This window comes from Micromys minutus (genome assembly GCF_963924665.1).
Source record: "Micromys minutus genome assembly, chromosome: 3".
Lineage (NCBI taxonomy): Eukaryota > Metazoa > Chordata > Mammalia > Rodentia > Muridae > Micromys > Micromys minutus.
The window spans coordinates 10,152,714-10,162,713 of record NC_137972.1 but is presented as its reverse complement, the minus strand read 5'-3'; the positions used below and the strand labels follow the sequence as shown (position 1 = coordinate 10,162,713).

At 38.2% G+C, this 10,000-nt stretch overlaps 1 protein-coding gene across 2 annotated transcripts in view; it reads right to left on the bottom strand.

The window, feature by feature from the left end:
* LMO3 (LIM domain only 3) overlaps positions 1 to 10,000 on the bottom strand; it is a gene marked incomplete at both ends in the record, with an annotated part of 58,444 nt that overhangs the window by 446 nt on the left and 47,998 nt on the right. The window lies entirely within an intron of this gene.

Sequence of the window (10,000 nt, the reverse complement as noted above, 5' to 3'; positions counted from 1 at the left end):
TACCACACTGGCAAGAAGAAAATACACCCCCAGAAAAGTAAAATTAAAAGTTAAAAATGATGTCAATTCTTAATGGTCAGGAACATGAATGATTATATACTGGTTCATTGTTCACTTAAAAAAAAAAAAAGACACTACAGTGACCCAGAGAATTAGGAAATCACCCATTTTAACGTTTTCTATGTCAGGCTTCCTTCCATTCTGTTACTAAAACCAGACTGAGTTTTAGTAATTTGAAAGGGCCTGCTGTTCAGTGACAGGCACAAGTGTAAGCCTGAACCAGAGCTATCTTCCTCTGCCACAGATTCCCCAGTTACAAAATAGTAGACATCACTACCTGGAATGCTCCTCATTAAACCAAAGAGGGCAACCTGGACTCACTTCTTAATATTGACATGATAAATAAAACCCTCTCCCCGCAGCTAATTATGCATTTTAGTTTATAAAGCATTGTTTAACGTGCAAGACTGTAATGTTTGTAATAGGTATTCTTTTTATATAGTTTCCGAGTGGGTAAATCTACAGGCACAATTAAGGTCAGAAATGGATGCTTGTGCTGTTTCTAGTACATTTAAAAATCAAGTAACTCTGGCCAGATGTGTGTGTGTGTGTGTATGTATACATACAAACATATATATATATATATATATATATATATATATATATATATATATATATATATAATTGTAACAGTTTAATGTTTAATGTTCAAACAGAAATGTTTAGTAGAGTGGATGAAGAACAACTCTTTGTAATTTTCAAGTTTGACCTCTGTGACCTTTGGTGGTGGTCATTCTTTATCAGATAGTCAATTCAGAATGATGCTCTGGCTTAAATCTTGGTGAATAGATTAAATTGCGTAGTGGAAGCCACCCTTTAATGCTCAGTAAAGTTGAAGGTTTAAATGAGGGGCACTTGGACTGATTTACATTTGCAAAGATTGGAATTCTAGACAAACAGTGAATCTATTTATTTTCCATTCAGATAGCTTTGGAAATTTATCCTTATACCAGCTAAGTAGATAGAGGGGAAAATAGTGTAATAAAAAAAGTAGATTGAAAAGAATTAGCTCTCCTCTTAAAGGAAAATTGGTCTGTTTATTTGTGGAATTTGCTTTTTCCCCAGGATTACTGCCTGCTGATGTTGGTTTAAAGTAGATGCTCAGCTCTGGTCTCGAAATCCTGGATTTGTTTGCAGCTGCACCTACTGGACAAGACACATATTTAAGTTTGGGACTTTGAATATATTTTTCCTTTTTCCCTTTTTGCTAGCTTTACCCTGTATGCTTCAAATACTGCATTTAAACAGCAATGTTTAATAAGTTGGTTTATGCAGCTAATGCAACCATGAAAACATATGGAATAAATGAAATATTCCTTTATTTGGATAATCCGTAGGAGCCCAAATTTGACTTTTATCTTTTATGTAATATTAAGTGAGATAGCATTTATGACATATTTAATTAGGGTTCAAGACAATCAGTTTATATTACTGTTGAAATTAACCGCAGCTCGTTAATAATGAAATTTATATGAATAAATGTATGCCATAAAGCACTCCTGTGTTTTTGCTGCCACTGAGTTGGTTTTCCTGCAAAGCAATTTATCTGGATATATTTTTCCATGTTTGTTATCTCTTACTTTTGTTTAATTTCTTATCGGGCGCCCAAATTCTGCGAGCCATCATGTACAGAGATGGGAGTGTGTCATAGCATCCTCTCCTGTGGTACCCTTCCATGCTCTGCTCAGAGTCCTTCCTGGAAGCCAGAGTATTTTCTTTTGTGAGGTAGGTTGGAGTTGTCACGGTGAGTAAGAGATAGAAGCAGTCGTTCTGGGGACCTGGCTTCAGGTTTTGTGTCTGTCATGCAGCTGGTTCACACACACACACACACACACACACACACACACACACACACACACACACACACACACACATGCGCGCACGCGCCACCATTTTCATACTTGAGTTCTCTGTAAGGGAGATGAAGGCAGTGCACAACTAGAGGAAGGTCACCGTGGACAGTAGAGGGGAGGAGAAAATGGAGCTGCTACAGATAGGACTCAGATTCCAGCCTGCCACTGGTGACCTAGAGGACACAGCTTCAGCTTTTCCTTCTATGTTACTAGTCACCCCATTTGTAGGATTTAGTGAAGGATGGAAGCCAATCATGAATGCATGAAACTGTCACCTTTTAGAAAGTACTCAGCCGCTAAGCACATATGTAAGGTCATCACACTGTTCCTTGCATCCAATCTAGTAAGTCAGTATAGGCTCTGACAAGAATGTCCAGCACCCGTCAGGGTTTCCACAGCTTGAACGCATATGGTAAACCAAAGGCTCTTCAGCTCTCTGTGGGTCCCTGACCTGTTCTTTCATCCTGGTCAGGGTAATGGGAAGAATGAAGATAAATTTGTTTGTTTACCAGGTTTTGTTTTCTAGAAATAGAGCCTCTGCTGCGTAGGCTTAAACTAGTCTTCGGGTCAGTTGGAAGCCCACCATGGCCTTACATTTAAATCCACCATGCCTGAGCCTCCTGAATGCTGCTGTTGCAGGGACCAATCAGATTACTGTATCCCCTTGTGTGCTTATTGTAAGCCTTTGATGGGATGTATGTGACATATCCTATACTAGTACACAGAGCTGAGTGGTGAGCTGTCTAAAAACAACGGTACATACATTAAAATATTTCTTTCTTAGATGTTACACAACTAACTTGGCAAGTGGGGAAACATATTTTATGTAATTTTCATCTGCCTGTAAAGGTAAACATTGTAGAGAGCATGGTTTAAAAGTCTCACAGTCACACCTGACTTACAAAACAGGGTGAAAAATGTTGGCAGCGATGGTCAGAAGACCATGGCTGCTCAGTTAAGGCCACCATTGTCCCACATAGGGGCTGTGGAGGTGGTAAGTGCTTGCCACACAAGAGAAAGGATCTGAGTTCAAGTCCCAGCACAGAAACAGTCTTGCATGGAAATGTTTACTTATAACCCCAGAACTGGGGAGGCTAAGACAATGAGACAAGGGGATCCTTGAGGTTTGCTGGTCGTCACTTTTACTGAACCGATGGGCTTAAGGTTCAGTGAAAGATTTATCTGAAAAAAATAGAGTGGCGGGAATGTGACTACAGAAGACACTGGATGTCAGTCTCTGGTCTCCACCTGCATGTTCACACGTATATCCGTCCTCACATCCACACACAAGCGTTCGTGTGCACACACCCATGCACAGATGAACACGTAATTCACTGTCTCAAACATTTACCTACGCTTCCATGTGTAGATATGAAAAATTAGAGATGAATAACAATGTAGGTATTAAATGCTTAACAAAAGAATTATTAACTGTAATTTTGTTAGGAAAGGCTCATTTCTAATGTAACGTGTTTCTTATAAGGTTCAACATTAATAGGGAAAAACACTTTGAACATGGCGAGCAGTAAAAATGTGCTGTAAGTGTATTAAAAGGTCTGGCTAAAACTTGTACAAAAACATTTATCATCTCCCTTGTAATTTAGTCCTAATTGTTTGTGGTGTGGTCAGCTCTGCTAGATCTATTCTTATTCATAAATTACTAAAAAAGAAAAATGCAATTAGGTTATTAGGTAATCTAATATTCATATGTTGAAATTAAGAATACAGTTAATTTCCAGCTGAGGATGAGTCTAGGTGACTTCAAATGGTTTTTGAGTCCTGAGAATAAGAATGAACTGTAATCAATATACTTTTGTTCTAAAACAGGGATCTTAGAGCTGTCTTCCCTTTTATATTTTTTACTAATTCTTTCAAAATTCCACGTGATGTATTTGAAACATTTTCACAACCTCTTGAAACTTTCCACGCCATCAGTCAGAGCGGGCTGCCAAACTCTGTTCTATGAAGCCTCCACATGTAATACGCGTTGAAGAAACGAGAATGATAGCTTGCTCGTTTTATTTCTCTAAGATCAGAGATGTCCAATTATAACTCTTTCCTGTTTTTAGAATAGTTTAAAAAGAAGGGGAAATCTGGTATGTATTCCCGTCACCTCTACTTTCCCACTCATGGTCACTGAAGGACAGAACACTCGGCAGTGCAGTATTCTGTAGTTGAAGGCAGGCTCTGGGTCCCTACAGTCATGAACAAATTTCCAGTCTTTTCCCCATTGACAGTCCAATTGTCATTGCATAGTTCATACTCTAGCATCCCTTCAGCACCAAGGAATTGCTATCCATGGTCCAGATCTTGCTATAAATTACTCAAAGTCAACTCTGCAGAATCTATTTATACTTGTGTAGACTTAGTCAGAAAACAAAATACTCTTGTGAAATTGCTTTGCTCTAGAGAGTAAAACCTTGACTGGCTTTGTTGAAATCTTGAGTTGACCATTTTCTAACTTGGACAGGGTACTTAAATTTTTTTGGCAATCTGCTGTGTCTATACAATGCTATGTGTTTGTTTTCAGGGCTGACCTTTGGTGCTGGATAGCCAAGTATCTGATGTGCTCATCCTAGGGAAAGAGCATCTCTCTTGGTCTAAGCATTCCTCAGTTACTAGTAGTTCTTTGTATCTGACTGAGGCCTTCTGGGCTCTCCCTAACTTTATGTTAGCATGTCTACTGTTCAGTACATGTTTATATGTAGTGTGCGAATTGTGTGTATGTGTGTGTGCACACACAACCTTTATGCTTTTTTGGTATGAAATGATACATAATATATAGTATATATTATAATTATACATTATACATCATATATTACATTGATATATGTATTTAATTATATATCAACAATTAATAAAAAGAGGGTTTATAAAAAATTTATTAAAAATAATGAATAAAGGTAATGAACTACAAATTTAAATTATATTTGCCATTTCAATTAACAGATTTAGTTCTCTGTGTGTGTGTTGTTGTTTATGTAGGTGCACATGAATGTTTGTTGGTATGGAGGGCAGCTTCAACCTCCAGCATCATTCCCCCAATGCCATCCACCTATCTTCTTGAGACAGTGTCTCATTGATACCTGAGACTCAGTAGTTTGGCTGGGTTGACTGTCTAGTGAGTCCAGGAGTCTGTCTGTGTCCATCTTCCCAGCTCTGGGATAACAATTACTTGCCACACTGGTGCTTTTGTTTGCTCTGCTTTTGTTTTGTTATGTTATGTTATGTTACTTTTGGAGGTGGAATGCAGGGCTTCATGCCCACCTGGCAAGAATTTTACCAACTGAGTTCTGTCTCCAGCCACCAGTACCCTAGGAACTCTTTCCTGAAAACTCAACGCATCAATCCCAAGGTGTTTCCTTGAGCCTGAACAATGGATGTGTCTTCCCTCAGTGTAGCTCTAAGTTGATCAGGCTCTTCTGTGAATCTCTGTATCTGGTCTCCCTCAGAGTGGTTAACTCACTGAGTTTCCTAAAGAAACTAGATTTTATTCACCTCAACTTCTGAAGTTTCTACTATCATTTTGGTCCTTGAAACAGAAAAGGAAATGTTGAGCCAGAGGCTCAGCTCTGAGGGCCACTGTGCTTGCTGCCATGCCAGCCCCCCCCCCCCAACCCCGCCGAGTTTGATTCCCAGGACTGAAGGGCAGAAGAGGGAGAGAACCAACTCCCACAGGCTGTTCTACTTCAGAACACACACTGCATGCACACACACCTAAAAATCATTACATGTAATGGCTTTAAAAGTAAATATCACAAAAGAAAATGAAATAGCATTTATTATCTTATATATATATATATATATATATATATATATATATATATATACATTTATTTATTGTTATTTTTTATATGTTTGGGGATATTTCACTACAAACATGCAGATTAGTTTTCTCCTTTTGTTCCAAAGTCATTATTTAATTTTCCGTTGAACAACTTTTCAGCCTTTAAGAAATCAAGCTATCTGTAGAGATTTTTTTTCACTTTCAAATGAAAATAAAATCATTAGAAAATAAATTCTAGAATTATTTTAACCTGGTTGTCTTTATTTTTAAAGGCAGACATTTGTATAGTTTATATACCAGGCCTATATTTTAAACCATGTTTTTCTTGAGGAGGCAGAGATCTGCTCATATGATTATTACTGCTTTGCATCTCTGTGGCGTATGCATGTGTACATGCTTATACATGTGCATATAGATGTATGTGCACATTCATGTCCATAGATATTAACCTGTGTGTATGTGCATGTGTTGGAGTACTCATGTATAAATATGTATGGAGGCTGGAGATAGACATTGGGTGTCCTACAGTAATCTTCCTGACATTTATTGTTATCATTATTATCATCAAGAAATCCTTGGGACACTCTTTCAATTTCAACAAAATTGGAAATCCTTTTTATAATTGGGTTTGCCTTTTCCCTTTCTTTAGAGGACAGGGGTAATGTGCAAACATCACAGCAAATGTAGCAATCAGAAAACAACTTGAGGGATTGGTTCTTCCCTTCCACACTATGGATTCAAATGATCATACTCCAGTTCATGTGTCTTCTCTACGCAGTCATCTTGCTGGGCCTTCTTTGCCCTCATGAGTCTACCACTGAATCTGCAGTTCACATTCTCAGTGAGGCAGACAGCTCCACAGATCTTCTATACCCTTTTTATACCTATACACTTTCACAGCCCCAAGGTTGCAGGTGTGTGACCACTAGCTTGGTTCTATATGGGTGCTGTGTATGAGTCATGGAGAGCATCCTTGTTATGCCTACTACTCTGGAGACTGAGACAGAAGGATCCTAAGTTCAAGTTAGACGAATTTCATAACTAGACTGGAAAACTTAGTGTTCCCTGTCTCACTAGGGAAAAAAAGGAGGAAGGCTATGGGGTTGTTTCAGTGGTACAATGCCTGTCCAGAATGTACAAGGCCCTGGGTTCAATCTCTAGGAATCTAAAGATAAATAAATCCATACAAATAAATACAGATTTAAGAACAAAATTTAAGGCAGGTATTGAATAAAATTAATACATTTCTGTAATTCCATAATTTGAAATGTGAATGAAGCTTCTTTTAGGGAAAATGTGTATGAATGATCTCTTTCCTTCCCATTTCTCTGGGAAAGATGACAAGGCTTTGCACAGCCTTTGTCAGGAGGTGGCCATGTTGGATACATCTCCAAAGCAGATGTCAGTGGAAGAGGAGCTTATCCTATCTTGAAACCTTGTGTATTCAGGTCACCACATCTGTGTGCTCTGCTTAACTGATGAAGATGAGCTGACTTCCTGCATTGAGGAAGTTTGTCTTGTAAGGACCACAGTGACAAGACAATCACCAAGTGCTAATTGTGCATAACCAACGCTAAAGATATGCAGCCCCTTTACGGCAGGTAATAAATGAAGCGAACATAGGAATGGATCAGGTGCTTTTGTAATGAGGTTGGAAGAGTGTTTTGCAGCATTAAGAATGTGAGCAGTTTTTAGAGTCAAAATTTAGGAGTGTTTGTCTTACTTGACTGAGTTCTACTGAGTAGGCAGACTTAATTGTGAATGTAACTTTTTATTTCCGTGATGGAATAAAACTGATCTATGACTTGTAAATAGCATTAACCACCTTCAACTACTTTGCATCATAATGGGATTCAGGCTGACTTTAGCACTTGAGGGATGCGTCCCTTTTCAATGAAGAACATAGATAAAATATGGAAGCCTGCCCTAGTGGAAAAATGGACACAGGGCATAAGCAGTTCCCCAGAGGAGCAAGCAAGTCAGCACATAAACACCAATTAAAAGTTATAACCAGGTAGCAGCTTTCATCTCTGAAGGTGACAAGAATTTCTTTCTAAATAACAAGCCCCAGTGTTAGGGCAAGAGTGAGATCTGAGCAAATTTCCAGTGAGAGTAGTGGGTACCGCTTTTATGAAGCACATTTGGTCAACATTTACCTGTTTGCTGTACTCTTTGCCTAACTAATCACGTTCCTGTGGATGTGGCCAGCCACAGGTTTGAGCACTTTTCTGCCTAAAGAGTCAGTGTTTTATCATTGCTACAGAACACACTGTAGAAATAGCAAAAGCATCAGAGCACAGACTCAATACTAGATAGCATAGGATGCCAAATAGCTTTAAATGTCTTAAAAGAGATGTTATCGCCAGGTAAAAAGATACGTAGTAGATATTAAATGAAAGAGTTCAACTCTCACTCATTAAGATCCTTCCCTGTTAAACTGTTTAATAAAGAGTTTTTTTTTTTTAATTCACTTTGTGTCTTTGTTTCATATCCACCACACTCCCTAAGCTCCCATCCCAGATGCATCCCTGTCTTTCAAGCCCTTCCCGACCTCATGGTTTATTTCTGTTACTAGTACTATAACTTTTACACAGGAGTCTCACTGTGTACCTCAGGCTCGAAACTAACTATATCTACCCGCTTCTGGCTTCTGAAAGTAGAGATTACAGGCATTTGCAGTCATGTGGGGGAGCGCCATTGCTACCGTTACAAATCTGTTTAAATATCGGCATGATATAGAGACATTATGCATTATTTGTCATTGATACATAAAAATTATGACTGGCTATGTACTGACATGTTATTTTTAGTTTAGAATAGTGAAGGCTAGTGTTCTTTCTCACTTAAAATTTTTTTCTTCTATAAGTAGTGTAAGCTTTTCTAAGAAGAACAGTTATCCAAGATGCTTGCCTAAGGACGGGGATCAATGCTGCTACCATGAGTGAATCAACCTGAACAGTGAACAGATGTGTCCTGACATTATAGATAACCACACCTTTAAAGAACACACTCATGCTTCCATGCACATAGTGGGTCTGGATGGATGTGGGAATGTTTGCGCTTGCATATCCGTGTTTTTCTAAGACAAAAAATGACAGGAGAATTTGCTAATTTATTGTTGGCTAAGTGTCACCTTGAATGGACTTAAACCTTTGTTGATCTAAAACATTTACTGGGAAGAAGCAAGATACAAGATGGCAGCCACCTAGCTTATAGCCAAGGCAAATGCAATGTAGTCAGTTATAGTAGGCAATATTCTAAACATCTATTCTATATTTGGCAAAAGACTTTATCAAGGTGTATATCTTTCATCAAATTTTTTATTGGTTATTCTGTTTATTTACATATCAAATGTTAGCTCTTATAGAAATACCAAGTCATTGGGGTATAACTTAAATAGGTAAGTTATAAATATAGTAAGAAAGACTTTTGAAAAATCTACCCAGTGCCTAGTGAAAATTATTCTATTCAACTTACAAGAATCTGTTTTTCCATTTTGTTGACACAGGAACTGTGGTAATTTAGACAGATTAAGTAACATATTGAAAATCACAAAGCTAATAAAAGAGATAGTATATGTTGGGGCCAGAATCTGAATTCGTTCGTACCATGAACTTAATATCCTGCTATTTCATGGGGCTCCATGAGGAGGCTGAACCAATCAGGCCTTCCCAGAGAAAGCTACATGAGCAGAGAATGTGAAGAAATTTTAACTGATGACACACTATGTGCACATTTTCTCACAGATACTATATGTCCTTGGCATCCTAGCAAGCGTCTTAGAGTTTTAAATTCTGTGGTTTTGATATTTGTCATTCTGTCCTGTTTGTTTACCTGCCCTTGGAGAGAGGATCTCACTGTACAGCACCAGCTCCCCTAGAAATCGCTATGTAGACAGATCTTGAACTTACAGGGATCTGCTTTCCCTTACCTCTAACACTCCAAGATTAAAGGTATACACCAACATCCTGCCTCTAATAGGCACACTTACAATATTGTAACATCTGTAACATCAGAAAGGTAGCAGCCACTGAATAATTCCCACTGGGAGGAGTATAATTTTTGATAAGGAATAGGTGATGGATTAATGATACTTTTGGTTGAAACCATTTTAAAATTGACTAATCAAATGTCACAAATAAGGATTCAGAGAGATGATGCATTTGGCTCAAGACAGGGCAGCCAGTTTGTGGCAGAGCTCATAGTACAATTTAGGCTTATGGACCTCTATGCAATAGTATTTCCACTGCTGTCTTTCTAAATCTTGTGATTGTTTGTTAGATACACATGGCTCCTCTGC